General features: G+C 39.4%; 1 protein-coding gene across 3 annotated transcripts in view; it reads right to left on the bottom strand.

The window, feature by feature from the left end:
- The window catches only part of jus (EB domain-containing julius seizure protein), a 283,708-nt gene that overhangs the window by 99,347 nt on the left and 168,675 nt on the right, over positions 1 to 15,686 (bottom strand). The window lies entirely within an intron of this gene.

Below are 15,686 nucleotides of genomic sequence, written 5' to 3'. Positions count from 1 at the left end.
CAAAATTTGAAACAAAATGACGAGTAGCTGAAATTATGGAACAAACCGATGCGATATATCGCACGTTGCTCTGAAACAAAAAATGACGTCCAACGAAACATCTTAATAGAGTCCAATTATACCCAGAGTTAAGACAACTCGATTATCAGCTGACTGGCAGCCGGCCTTGGCTGGCCATGGAGGCCGAAACGAGTGCACCAAACGAACGATATTGAGGGATAAGGATCAGGAATCCTGCGATGTCTGTCACACAAAAACAACAACATCAACAAATTGATCAATTAAAAAGAAAATGAGATTGGTTTGTGAATAATTTCTTAATCTATTTTCATTTTGGACCGAAGGAAATAACAATTTACTCTTGATATACCACAATTTTAGGTAATATTTTCATTATTCTTGTTCACATCCGAGGTACCGCCATCTTGGTACACTTGTTTCGGCCACCATGAGCGAGAACCAATCAGAATGGGCCTGTTGCAAACTTTTGCTAGAGCAAAACCAAGAGTTGTTTCTTATAGATAATGCCTTAAAAATCACGATGAGCGCATCGGCAAAGTCTGAAATGCACTCATAACTTCACAGTCTGCGTAAGAAATTTGCGGTTTTTTGAGCTTCCCGCTTCAAAAGCGATACTACGGCACAGGTGAACATTTTGTAAGAGGAGTCGTTCCATCGTCGGCAATACTCATCATGGCCGACGCCAATCCGCCAAAACACGTGTGATGGGACGAGATAATACCTGAACTGGATTAGACCAGATAACAATCGGCGTGTTTTAACGTTCATGTTTTCCACGCCCGCATTGATTGACCTTGAACTCTCCTCGAATTACGCGCAAAACTGCGCGCAAGTGTCGGCCATGATGAATATCGTGGGAGCGACATAGAGGAGCGACTCCTCTAACAAAATGTTCACCTACGCCGCAGTACCGTTTTTGAAGCGGGAAGCTTAAAAAAACGCAAATTTCTTACGCAGATTGTGAAGTTATGAGTGCATTTCAGACTTTGCCGATGCGCTCATCGTGATTTTTGAGGCATTATCTACAAGAAACAACTCTTATTTTTGCTCTAGCAAAAGTTTGCAACAGGCCCATTGGATTTTTTTTAGGCCACTTTCAGCCTAACCAAAAGTGAGTTGTCTTAACTCTGGGTATACGGGGACTCTACATCTTAATAAGGTGGCACCTGAAATCTTCCACCTTAAAGATCGCGCTGTCGTGGCTGCAACTACTACAGAGGTAAAATATTATGTAGATAAACAAATACATTTTACCTACGTAGGCCTTCGTATCAGCAACCAACACAATAAGAGCAAACGGCCGTCGGTCTTATCATTATCAAGTAGCAGCTCTCGGGTCGAGGAACTAAAACAATGATGAATTGAAACTATCTCGCGTGCAATGCTTCAAACCCCCGAGCATAGACTAAGAGAGAGATACCGATGTTGTTAATTAACAGGTATGCGTGAGCAGAAAGGTTGGAATTATAACGGGTAATTCGTATATTTACTTTATAGCTGATGCCATAATTTGTTGCCAGTTTCTTTCCACTGCCCGTCGATTTTTCGCAAAACGAGGGTAAACTTATCATTTTAGTAAACGCGTAAAACGTAAGTGTAAAATGTTGAATATTCATGCAAGTCGTTCTTTTTCTAACACTTTTCCCTTCAAATTCCTCCATTCGTGATTGTGCTTTGTGGAAAGGCTTATTTAACTGAGCACTAAACGGCAACTTCCATGCAAATTACACGTGGACCAGGAGAATCATAGTTTTTTTTATTCAAGATCCGCAGCATTGTCTTTGGCGTCCATATCTCATGCTCTCAGCAAATGAGTAGCGAGTGAATATGATTTTGACCTTTTCGCACTATCCAGTGATGGCGATAAAATTCTAATTTCAGTCCTGCCCTGAATCCTTGATAACACATATTTACACTCTGTTCATAGTGTGCTCTTTTCCTGTTTAAGGTGTTGCAATATTAATGTGTCACCACACGGAAAAAACAAAGATTGACACAGATATGAACCTCCTAAATGGGACAAAGTTGACCCTACTCTTTAACTCCTGTTGATTAACTGTCAAAGCGGCCTTCATGCCATTTTCGCGCCCAGCCGGAATTAGGATTTTTCTCGTTTTTTGATGACCCACAGGAAAAATCCCTCTCGGACTTCATTAAACAGTCGAGATGTATCTACACTAGACCTTCAGAAAAAAAGCCAATCTATCTCAAGGTTGAATTTGACTTGAATTTAGTTGCATGGAACCACATTTTTCTGAAGGTAAACGACGCGTAAAATACGATGCGCACATGTAAAATTCAAAAAAAGACCTCAAAAACTGACACAACCACACAACCACACAACCACACAACCACCCTACCACACAACCACACAATCACACAATCACACAATCACACAACCACACAACCACACAACCACACAACCACACAACCACACAACCACACAACCACACAACCACACAACCACCCTACCACACAACCACACAATCACACAATCACACAATCACACAATCATACAACCACACAACCACACAACCACACAACCACACAACCACACAACCACACAACCACACAACCACAATAACACCAACACAATTCCAGGTTAGACATGGGCAGAGGAGGGCGGTTTTTTTATAAGAAAGCACTGTTTTCATTCGCTCTCTGGAGGAATAATGTCAATTACTACTGTCTTGCTCGAAACTACGTTATTTTTTGCGCACTTACCGCTTTCTCATATGCGTCGTTTTGATTAAATTAAGATAAATTTTGTTGTTTTAGCTTTTTCAGTGATTTCATCTAAAAGAGATCAGACGAATTTCGAAGGAAACTCGATTTCGATAATTTGACACTTACCGCTCTCTTCGCTACCACGGCAGAAATTTTGAATCGTCAGAATTCAGTCGAGAAGTCACAAAAATATCTCAAATTTAATTGAGAGAAAACGAATAACTTAACGTAGGACTCCATTTACCGATGTGTCGTCTCGTCGCTTCAGCGCGGCGTTGCCTCTTTGCGTTTAGTGCACTAGGAGGGAAAAACGCCTTCAATCTCGCTTGATACTGTGCAACACACAGGAGTTAAAATAGTCGTATCAAGGAAATGAACCGAACCGTTTTAGCTATTTCAGTGATTTCACCTAAAAGAGTATTAGAAGAATTTTGAAGGAAACTGGATTTCGAAAACTACGTCATTTTTTGGGCACTTCTCGCCTTCTCATATGTATCGTTTTGATAAAATTAAGATACATTTTGTTGTTTTAGCTTTTTCAGTGATTTCATCTAAAAGAGATCAGACGAATTTTGAAGGAAACTCGATTTCGAAAATTTGACACTTACTGCTCACTTCACTATTACGGCAGAGTACTGCCGTGCTAAGGAAGAACGCCGTATGAACATTCGAGAGTTGCCAAATTTCCCTCGATAAAACATGTATATTTGACAACATTTATGCATATTTTTCCTTGAAATTTTCAGATATTTTAGATTAAATTGCGTACAAAACTCTCTGAAAATTTTGGAAAATAAAGTTCAAAATTTTTCCAGTGATTCCGGTTCTTATCGGAGGAAATTTGGCAACGTCTGAAGGCTCATACGGCGTTCTTCCTTAGCGCGGCAGTGTAGCTATACTATCCTTGTGAAGATACTCTAGCGCAATTGACCCATCGCAGCGGCTGTGAGGCAGGGTTCACGACTAAACGTCGCACCCTAAATCTAATCGCGGGATTCGCGGGGCCGAAAACGATGGAGACAATGCCGACGTCTCGGTCCGAGGGGTTTGTCAAAGTCGAGCGGGAAGGTTTGAATTATTCATCATTTCAAATCAATTATCTTCGAGATGTGTCACTTCTACGGCCGAGCACCGAGCCGAGAGATCCTCCACCAAGGTTGCCAGATTATGCGATAAATGCGAATATTTAGACCGCGTCTAGCAGGAAGGAACCAAGGCACATCAGCTAGAGTACCTTTATGGACAGAGTATGGCCATTCGTATCTTTTTACTACAGGAAAACTGTTCCGCTTTTTGATTGGTCAACGAGTTTTTAGGCTTCATGAGTAAATAAAACGGCCGTAAATAAACAAACAAGATGGCGGCTCACCGTAACATCGATAAGAAGATAAAGACAAAAATTTCAATTATACGGCAGTAACAATTTAAACTAGCATATTTACGAATAACACATACGGAAAAAACACGAAAACATTGTTAAGTCGCCTTTCACGTTTATCACAGGAGGATGTATGATGTGCATAACCTCAATCTTGCTTGCTGATAACAGCCATCTTGTTTGTTTATTTACGGCCCTAAGAGGATCGTGTCAGCCTATTCGCTCGCGACCAATGAAAAACCGGAACAAAAATGGCCATACTCTGTCTATAAAGGTACTCTAGCCATTGCCACATTTTACTGGGCAATGGACCACTAGACAAGGTACGAATTTAAGCAATCTGATACATGTTTCTTAACCAGAATTTCACGTAAAACACGATTCACACAACGAAAATTACTGAAACCAATTCCCAACGAAAATATTAACTTTTTATTTCACATTGGTTACGAGGAATTTGAACTGCCCGCTCACAAGAAACTCGAAGCTCTACGTGAGTCAAATCGCCCACTACAACGGTTTCAGTAAGCTTCTCAATCGAACAATGTTCATTTCCCACCATGTGTTGTTAAAACTATTAGCAATTTGCTATAACTGAGCCAAAGCGTCAAGATTGAGGTTGCCAGATTTTTATATCGCAATGACTGTCATGATAACGTTTAGCGCGCGATGTGAATCACGCAGAGTATTGAGTTTTCATGAGCGGGTGGTTTGAATTCACGCATCAAGAATCATTAAATGTCTTCGTAAGGAGTCAATTTCGGTCATTTTTGTTGTGTGCATCGTGTTTTACGTAAAATTTTGGTTAAGAAGCATGTATCAGAATGCTGAAATTCGTACCTTATCTGGTGGTCCATTTAAATTTTTAATTTTTAATCACTGAAAGTGATCATTGAATGCTGTACAAATACTCTTGGGTGATTTTTGGCCTAACATAATGTAACCAACCTGTATTATCTAAAAAAAAAAAATAATTATTGGAGTGTAGTTCTTGAAGTGCGGAACCACGTATCTCCGCTCGCAACGTTGCAGACTTCCTTACATACCATATTTTTTTCTCAGGAAAACTAGTAAAATTAAAATCCTGAAAACTCCCTTGATTTGTCTTCTTTTCTAGCAGAATATTCCGTATAAATTTTTTAAGTTATATAGTTGGCTTGTTTCTCTCCGATAAAATGAAATAGGAGCGGAAATTTGGAAACACCGAGGCGAGGTTACGTGGTTTCGCACTTTGAAAATTCGCGGATTCGTGAAAACCGCGTCATGTGTTACATATCGAAAGGGTAAATTCTGTTGGGCTCAGCCAGAATTTCCTCGACACTGAGGTTTTTTCTCATTGAAGGTCCATAATTTACGGGAATGCATCATGATTTGGTCATTTCCAGATCTAAATACTGGCCTCAATACTGCCGCTCTAAGGAAAAACGCCGTATGAGCATTCGAGAGTTGCCAAATTCCCTCGAATAGAACATGTTTTTGTGAGAAAGTTTTCCATAGTTTTCCTCGAAAATTTCAGGGACTTCAGATTAAATCGCAAACAAACTTGCCAGAAAAATTTGAAAAAAATATTCACAACTTTCCCGGTTAATTTGACTTTTATTGAACTAAATATGGCAACATCTGAATGTTCATACGGCGTTTTTCCTTATAGCACGGCAGAATATGAATCTGAAGGCCGACTATACTATAACAGGTAGCGCGAGTTTGCGGTTGAATGCCAAAAAACCGCTTTTTGGCCAATTCGGCCATCATATCCGTGTAAAGTACTATTGAAGCCAGCGGGCTGATGGTTGAAATTAATAGACAAAGAAGACAAACATGATATGGAGGGATCCTATTGGTGGAAGCGGGTGGTTACAATGGATGAAGGAGATAGGTAATAGATTAACTAACGGCAACCCACGAAAGATCCTTTAGTAAGTCCATCATTTTGTTCCTTAGTCTATAAGAACCACTCATTTCAACCAATAGAATCGCTCCGTACTCCTTATATCTATCGCTTTGTCTATAAATTTCAACAATCAGCCAGCAGTTACTGACCCGAAAAAAGTTCGGAAATATTATAATTATGCATTTCCTAAAATATAAATCTTTAATGAGCAAAAAATCGTAGAGTTGAGGAAATTCAGCTAGGAAAGGCCCAAAAACGGCCCATATCGATCTGGTTTCGGCGGAGCGTGAATGATCGATTATCGATATTTCCTTATTTGAAGCTATGATAAAGTATCGATTATTTACGTGTTCGCTGCGAATACCCTGATTATCGATCCTTTTCCATAGGTTTAAATGGCAGATCAATCGATTTATCGCAAAACACGCTACGCCAGGTTTAGAGCCCAACGGCGGCACACCACGGGTTACACTGACAGTGGCATTGGCTAGACTCTCCTCTTGGCGGAAAAAGTTCAAAAATGATATATTTGACCAATTAACATGCCCGTTCTCATCCAGAGTTAATTTGCATTTTAATGCTCATCTCTTTGGATGCATCGAAAATGTTATCGAAAAACCTTTGAAGAAGTAGAGAAATACTTTAGATCCGATTCAAGTTTACCTATGGATAATGCCGGTCGATTGTTGAAATCGACTGACAAAGCTAAAAAGAAAGAAGACGTAAGGAGTCAACGCGGTCTTATTGGTTGAAATGAGTGGCTTTTATAGACTAAGGGAGGGAATGATGGAACGATAGGGTCTCCCATGGGTTGATGTAATTTAGTCTATTACCTACCTCCTTTGTCCATTGCATCAACCCGCTCACACCGGCAGGATCCCCCCATATCCTTTTTGTCTTCTTTGTCTATCGCTTTGTCTACCGATTTCAACCTTCAAACCGCTGGATAGTTGTGATTCCTCCGAGGCCAGAGCGGCCTGAAAGGATGACGTCATTCTGAAATTGAAAAGCTCGTTAATGTGAAACTTGAAATTCATGGGAAGAAAAGAGTGGCTTACACATAAACCTCTTGAAAATTCACAGATGGTTTTTGGATGAAGAGAGAAAGGAGCATGTCAAAAGCAAATAAAACGTTTCATTTTGATTATAAATTTGAATATTGCGGTTTTTTTTTGGAACATACGCTAAACATTTAGGACGCAACATTTTCTGCCGGTGATATGATAGACTTTTCATGCCGGTTCATGTAAGACCAAACTATTCCCCTATACATATATTTTCAGATTTGGCAATAATTTTTCTCTTCATTCTCAGTTTTATTCGCAACTGAAACTAACGGGAAACTACTACACGGAAAAATATACAGAAGAGTACTTACAAAATAAATTGTCGGTAAAGAGTAAATGCTCATTCTACAGAGACTCAATTTTGGCCAGCCCCTGCACAAACGAAAAAAATTCCGTTAACTTGTCGTACTTAAAACACAGACCAGTTTAGCTCCACTATACCTTGGATGATTCGAGACTAATTTGAGATCTAGTTTCTAATTCGCATGAATGTCTTTCCATTGAAAAAACCTTGAATTATTCTTATCTAAGTGTTCAGGTAATACTAAAGTGAAATATCAGTTCATGGTTGTTCGCGGTTGTTTAGTAACAGACAGTTGAAAGTATTTGGACATAGCGGATCTACAGCTCCAATCAAAGAAGATTTTTAAAATAACGCGAGTGCGTACAACCCGTTATGATGCATCACACGACTTTTATTAACGTTATTTAACGTTGTATGCAGGTAGATCCGCTCGGCTAAACCTGACCGTTGCTGAGAGGAGACACCGCATTATCATCCAAATATTGCCAAACTTCTTCCTATAAAATGTGGATAATGGTTTTATTGTTTTTTTTTTTTTTGGGGGGGGGGGGGTTATGAATATATGTCCTTAAAATGGACCACTAGACAAGGTACGAATTTAAGCACTCTGATACATATTTCTTAACTGGAATCTCACGCAGAACATGATTCTTGCATCGAAAATTACTGAAATCAACTCCTAACTAAAATATTAAGTTTTTTACGTTACATTGATTACAGGAATTTTGAATTGCCGCGCTCACAAGAAACGCAATTCTCTACGTGAGTAAAATTGCGCCTCATCTTAGTTTTGGCAGGATTCTCAATCGAGCATTGTTCCTTTCCCACTCTTTATTGTTCAAAGAGTAAACAATTTTGTATAGCTGAGCCGAGGCGTCAAGATTGAGGTTGCCAGATTTTCATATCGCAGAAATTGTCATGGTACAGTTTCTTGTGCGATTCGACTCACGTAGACTATTGTGTTTCGTATCTTAGTTATGAGTTCAACTCGGTAATTTTTGTGGTGCAAATCGTGTTTTAAGTGAAATGTTGGTCAGGAAACATGTTTTAGAATGCTTAACTTCGCACCTTGTCCAGTGGTCCATTCTCGATTAAACTATAGGAAAAATTTCAAATAAAAGTCTTCGAAACTTTTAAAGAAATAAATTCACAAGTCTTTCAGAAATGTCTTGTTTTTTTGGAAAATGGGGCAGTGTTTGAATTTAGATTCGGCGTTGTTCCTTCTATTAAAATGGTGTGCAGTTATGCGAATTAGAGACTAAACCGGAGCTTTGGCAATTTCATGAATCATAAACTAAATGATTCACTTAAGGTTATCTCAAAGAACTACTCTATGGACCTAGGTTTGTGCACTAAATGATCATATCCTCTTATCTCTACAACAAATTGGAGGAGTAACGGATTGGATTCATATCACGACAAAAACACAAAACAAAACAAAAATCAAAATATATTCTCTCTCTTTAGTTTTCCCGGGCGTAAAAAGTTACTTAGATAGTAGCAATCTCCAAGCATCATTTCTTTGGAAAAAAAGTGCGAGTTGTCAAGTTTTACATACTCAATTTACCAAAACTTAATGATTGATAATTTGTCTTAGTTTCAGGATTTCTTCGACTAAGGTCAAGTAAAACGTTTTATGACCGCATTTGGTATCTGCATCAAAACATACTTTTCCGACATTTTATTTTGTCCTCTACGTATATCTCTTATATCATTAAAATGCAAAATTAGAAATTCTTCTAAAATTTTGGGTTTTTCATGAAATCAGATATTATATTCAATAGGAAGAAGGGCTGACAGGAAAATGAAGATAGAATAACTGTTAAGAAGAACTGATATGACTAAATCTAAAAGGAAGTTATACTAGCTACTACTAATGCAAACAATAATAGGTATATCTGAGTTAAGAAGATAGATTTACTCAGTGTAAAAATCAAATTAGCAACAAACTTACTAAAATCAACAAAAGTTATGCAGAATTTACGAAATTATAAATTTTTTGAAGATTCATACTTACTAGTGAGAATATTTCACTGTTAAAAACTGCATTTCTACAAAGCACATAAATCTTTTAAAACATGCATTTCTGAAAGTTTTCAATGGGTAGCAGCTTTGAATTAAAAAGGTTTATCCTCGGATCTTGTCAAATCGTAAATTTTCTTGCAAAATACGAAAGTATATTTCTGGTAGCGTTCCGATTTTCTTGGTTCCTTTGTAAAAAATTCTGCATTTTATCAGCACATCACGGCAAAAGTTTACCGAACTCCAGTTAAGCCATTTTGAAATACAGTTTTCTAAAACGCCTATCGTTATTACGAGAATCCCTCTGAAGCAAGGAAATCGGTTGGTCCCTTGAACTTACTACATTAAATACGTATAATTCCTTCCAATGTAAGGAGCGTGGTAAGGAGCAACTCTCTTTGTAACGAGAGGCCTTCTACCTGGCTCATGGATCAAACAGTCGTGAAGCGTGAATGATCGATTATCGATATTTACTCATTTGAAGCTATGGAGAGCGTGTAAAAAACCAAAGATTACGAAGGACTCCAGATACCGCACGCCGTATACTTGCTGTAGGAAAGAAGCGGCCCCCCCCCCAGTCGCCTGCAGCGCCAGGGTAGGCAACCTGTGTAGCGGTATGCCATACTTTAGCCCACCTGTAATGGAAGTGCATGGGAAATTGCACTTCGAATGTGCAGATTATAAACGGCAAATTGCGAAAATTGTTCATTTTAGTCACTAGTCATGGTAAATAGACTCAGAAAATTGAGCAGAGATATTTGCATTAATTTTTTTTTCTTCGGCATTTTTTAACGATTTAAAACATAAGAAAATTTAATACAGTGAATCTTTAACCAAACTTAGCACAGCACGGCGAAACCGGTCAAACACACGGCAAACAGGCAAACAGTATATTCGTTAGCTCGAAGTATGGCATACCGCTAAACAGGTTGCCTACCCTGGAGCTGCAGGGGACTAGGGGGCCGTTTTTTATTCCAATGCGGTATCTGGAGTCCTTAGTAATCTTTGTAAAAAACCTTAATGGTAGTAACAAGTTGAAAAACGCTGAGATCAACTAATCGCGCAAACACAGCACGGTCAGAGTAACAGTGTGGATCGCGGGTTGGCGCCTACAAGACGAAAGGAATACCTCACGCATTGCGCCAAACACGATGCGGTCAGCGCGAGACTCGGATGCACATTAGCGCCTGCAAGACTGCAGGATTACTCCACGCATTGCGCGTTCACTTCGGGGTCGGGGTGGACGTTAATCAATGAAAATTCGGTGCCGGACTGCCGCGCAGGACCTTGCACCTACTCTGCCGTGCTAAGGAAGAACGCCGTATGAACATTCGAGAGTTGCCAAAATTCCTCCAATAAAATCTTAATTTTTAAGGAAAGTTATGAATATTTTCTCTTAAAATTTTCAGATAATTTAAATCTGATTGCAATTAAAATCCCCTAAAAAATTGGATAAAAATATTCACAGATTTCCCTGAAAAGTCGTGTTTTATCGAGGGAAACTTGGCAACGTCTGAAGGTTCATACGGCGTTCTTCCTTAGCACGGCAGCATTAGATACTTACGGTTCTGCACACGACAAAAACTCCTTCAAATGATCGTGTAGGCAATACCGCATATCCCCCGAGTTTAAATAGTCGTATCACTTGGGTTTGATCGATATAAGGTGATTCCGAACTCATTGATCTGTGCTGCCGTGTCAAGGAAAAACGCCGCATGAACAGTTGCCAAATGCCCCGAATAAAACATGTATTTTGAAGAAAATTATGCGTATTTTTCCTTGAAATTTTCAGTTATTTTAGATTAAATTGCGTACGAAATTGTCCGAAAAAATTGAAGAAAGCAGTTCTGTGGTGAACATCATCTCTAACCAGTGCACACCGCGAGCCTACAATCCTTCGGGCTCAGAGATTGTCCACTCCTGAGTGGTACCCAAGTCTATTATGTCATTATTATCTAAGTTCGTCTATTTTCTGATCGACTATCGTTATAATGAGAACCTTTCTGTAGCGAGAACATCGGTCAGTTGAGTGCTTGCTATAGAGATAGATTACTATATCAAAGAAACACTGTGCGTCGGCCCATTTAATTTAATTTTTTTTTCTTTCTCTCTTTTTTTGAGGTATTCTTTGGTTTTTATCCGTATTCAATTTTTCTTCAGCAAATCAACACTTGTAGAGATCCATACCGATGACTAAAGTTTGACGGTTCTCCATTACAGCGTTTCAAATTAGCAAATCATATTTCAATCTATGATAATGTTTCAATTTTTTAAAAGGAAACTGACCGAAACTTTAGCTTGACCCCCCCCCTCCCCTCCCCCGTGTAAATCATTGTAACGCTGGTTCGAACCCCCTTTCCTCCCTAAGTGCGTTATGCAATACTTGAGCGGCCCGTATTAAGTCATTCTCTCGACCTTTCTTTTCACTCAAAGACATGAAAGAATGACCAGGTCTTAGGGTCTATTTTTTAAACCTCCCCGTCACTTGGGAAATCACCTATTTTCAAACCTTGAGTGGCAACGTAAGCGGAATGAACTGCCGGGTTAAGGAAATACGCCGTATGAACATTCGAGAGTTGCAAAATTTCCTTCGATAAAGCTTGTAGTTTTAACGACACTCATGCAATTTTTCCTTTGAAATTTCCAGATACTTAGGATTAAATTGCGTGCAAAAGTATCTAAAAATGTTGGGGGAAAATATTCACAATGGAGATGTTGCATGTGTGAGGAATTTGCGATTTGACTGTTGATTCTCATACAAAAATTCGCGAGAAACACGATGATGCCACTGGTTTTCTCTAAGATTAACTCCCAAGCTCAAAAAAGCTCTCAAGTTGAGGCCAAAATGGAGGGGATATCCCACGCTATCCTGAGAGTCTACCTCTACATTAAGACAAACTCTCCATGCAAAGATAGGGAGCAAATACATTGACAAGGCTGCCACTTTTTTTGGGGACTCCAATACAGAAAACACGGCAACCCTACTAATGTATTTGCTCCCTATCTTTGCATGGAGAGATTGTCTTGATGTAGAGGTGGACTCTCAGGATAGCGTGGGGTATTCCCCCCATTTTGGCCTCAACTTGAGAGCTTTTTTTGAGCTTAGGGAGTTGATTTCAGAGAAAACCAGTGGCACCATCGTGTTTCTCGCGAACTTTTACATAAGAATCATCAGTCAAATCGCAAATTCCTTACGCATGAAACATCTCCATTTGCTAAAAACTATCCTAGTATTAGCACATTCTTACTATACGGTCACAACTGCAAAGGTTTCAAAGGAAAACCGACAAGGCCAGCGTGGAAGCTACCAGCAACATCAAGATTAAACTCCTGTCGCATTGGTAAGGCGCAATGATACAACTATTCGTACTCTCCGGAACGCGTGAGGTATCACGCCGCATTTGAAGGCGTTTCTAAAATTGCCAGGTTCCGATATCGGGATTGTCGTGTCGCATTAAGTTCGAAGCACAGGATCAATTGAATGACTCATGTTACTAGTCAATGTAACAGTTCTGCGCACATCTATTTTTTTTTTTTTTTTTTTTTTTTTTTTTTTTTTTTTTTTTTTTTTTATGAGAGCTTGCGCACTCTAGGTATAGTTCATTGGCCTTAGTCGTGTAGACAAACAGCCACCGCTAAATGATGGGAAGATTACAACAACAGTAGAAACGGAAGTACAAAGGAAGAAACGAAGGAAGAAACGAAGAGAAACATCCATGCCACTCCACGGTGACAAGATCTGAGACCATCAAATCTTGCCACCGAGGCCGGGATTCGAACCCGGGACATCTAGGTCTGTGATCAGTTGCGCTAACCACTGGACCAACCGATGTCGGCTTCTATTTGTTTTAGACTTTTGATTGCATCTATATTTCGAGTTGAGAACGAGCTTTTCGGTAAATTCAGTTTCATCGAAGGGAACTTGGCGACGTCTGAAGGCTCATGCGGCGTTCCTCCTTAGCACGGCAGTGAAGGGAACGAGGTTTTTTCCGAATGGTTGAACACGGGACAACCAGGAATGAATAATAAATCTCTCATTTCCTCGGCAAGAACAAGGTGGGGCGTGGGTGAAAAAAACCCGGAGCCAAGTAAATTCACTCCTTTCTCCGCGAAACTAGAGAAAGCTCAGCATGCGGTATTTTGATGCAACCTTCGTGACAGCTCTACTCTGTTTAAGAGATCCGCCGGTTTCTTCCGACAGGTTATTGTCGTCAAATAGGAAGGGGTCTATAAAGTCTGGCATTAAGTAGAGATCTTGCAGTCCTCTGTTAGGGATTTGCGATTTTAATCAACCTGTCCTAATAAAATTTCGCGGGAAACGTAATGGTGCCTCTGGCAGAGACAAAATATTCTTCCTACTGTGAAGTTGCCACTTTGTACCAAATATTGAAGGTTCATTCGTACAGAGTTCTTTCGCACTGAGAGTAAAGACAATACGAATTAATTTTGCCTGAATCAAAAGGAAATCCGCTTGGATTAAGGAGCTTGGCTCTCGATTCGAACAAAAATCCGATTGAATCAAGAAGATTTTTTTGGGTCAATTTTTTGAGAAGTCTAGACTCTGGATCCAAGAGACTTTTTTTCCAGTGTACGGCCAGTCTTTGGAGAAACGAAACCAAGTAATATCAGCATAATCACATTTCATTAGACGGGTAATTTTTTACGGAAAATTAGCCGCACAGGTTCTTTCAAAAATTTCAGGGAAGATCTATAATGCCTCAGATAAAATCCTTAAAATCGAAAGATTGTGTTAAATCGTTTCTCCCAAAAAATATAAAGTCACTGGGAAAAAAGTCGCTTGGATCTAGAGTCCAGACTCTTAAAAATATTGACAAGAAAAAATACTCTTGATTCAATCTGACTTTTTGTTCGAATCCCGCCTATATTAAGGGGCTCGGCTCTTCGATTCAAGGAAAAATCTGATTGAATCAAGAGTATTTTTTCTTGTCGATGTTTTTAAGAGTCTGGAATCTAGATCCAATGTGTTTTTTTCCAGTGAAAAACACATTTTCAAATGCAATTTGGCAATCACTAACGTCTCTTAATTTATTTTCTCTGAACTTTGTTCCTGTAAACTTCGATTATTTAGCGGGGTTGGGGGTGGGAGGGGGGGCTCGAGTTGAGAAACTCGGAGAACCTGATTTCTCAATTATGTCATGGGGATTTTCGTGTGTATCCGGCATATTATTCGTAAAATATCAATTAAGTCTTTTTGACTTCCGTCGACGACGTCTTTTGGTGTCAAACTTTCAAATTGTGGAATGGTCCATGCTCGTATAGGATTTCCGTTGATTTTAGAGAAGCGTATCTGAAAACCCTCCTCCTTTCCATGTTTCGTCCTCCGCGCCCAACAACTAAGAGACCAGTGGCGTGGCGTGAATTGCGATATATCGATTGTTATGCCCTTTAAACCTATGGAAAAGGATCGATAAACAGGGTGTTCGCTGCGAACACCTTAATAATCGATTCTTTACCATAGGTTTAAATGGCATAACAATCGATATATCGCAATTCACGCCACGCCACTGTAAGAGACGCCCACGACAAACATTAGCGGCATTTGACGAAGCTTTAGCGCACATCCTTTATCGGGAAGGCAATGTCCTGAAAACGCCTTTTAGTCCGAAAGCTCTTCGCGGTATTTTTAACAGTGGTAAGTGCGATTCAAGAGGGTTAATGAAGAGTAAATTGCTTGGGATGTCTAGTTCTGCCGTGTTAAGGAAGAACGCCGTATGAACATCCGAGAGTTGCCAAATTTCCTTCGATGCAAGGCTCATTTTTGAGGAAAGTCATGGATGTTTTTCTTTGAAATTTTCAGGAGCTTTAGGTTAAATTGCGAACAAAATTATCTGCGAGTTGGAAGAAAAATAGGACGTATTTCTATCAAACGGAACTATGTGCATTATGACGTGAGCCCTGTTATGCACATATCCTTATGGGTCTCAGGGCTCATGTTTTTATGCACATAGTTCCGTTTGATAGAAATACGTCCAATATACAGACATTTACTAGGAAATTCGTGTTCTATCAAAGGAAATGTAGCAACGCCTGAAGGTTCATACGGCATTTTTCCTTAGCGCGGCAGAGTTAGAGAAGGCACGGGAAAAAATACAGATAAGAAGGAAGAGGCAAAAAAACCAGAATATAATAAAATATTTCATTATACTTTTGACAACTCTATTGTTAATTTTTAGAGTGCATAAAAAGATTCAAGACACGGGAAAAAGAGAGAAAGGACAAGACCCAACTTCGGCATTTCAAATTAATCGTGGTAGC

Source organism: Bemisia tabaci, chromosome 9 (assembly GCF_918797505.1).
Source record: "Bemisia tabaci chromosome 9, PGI_BMITA_v3".
Lineage (NCBI taxonomy): Eukaryota > Metazoa > Arthropoda > Insecta > Hemiptera > Aleyrodidae > Bemisia > Bemisia tabaci.
Note: the sequence above shows the minus strand (reverse complement) of the source record. Positions and strands in the feature narration are given on the sequence as shown.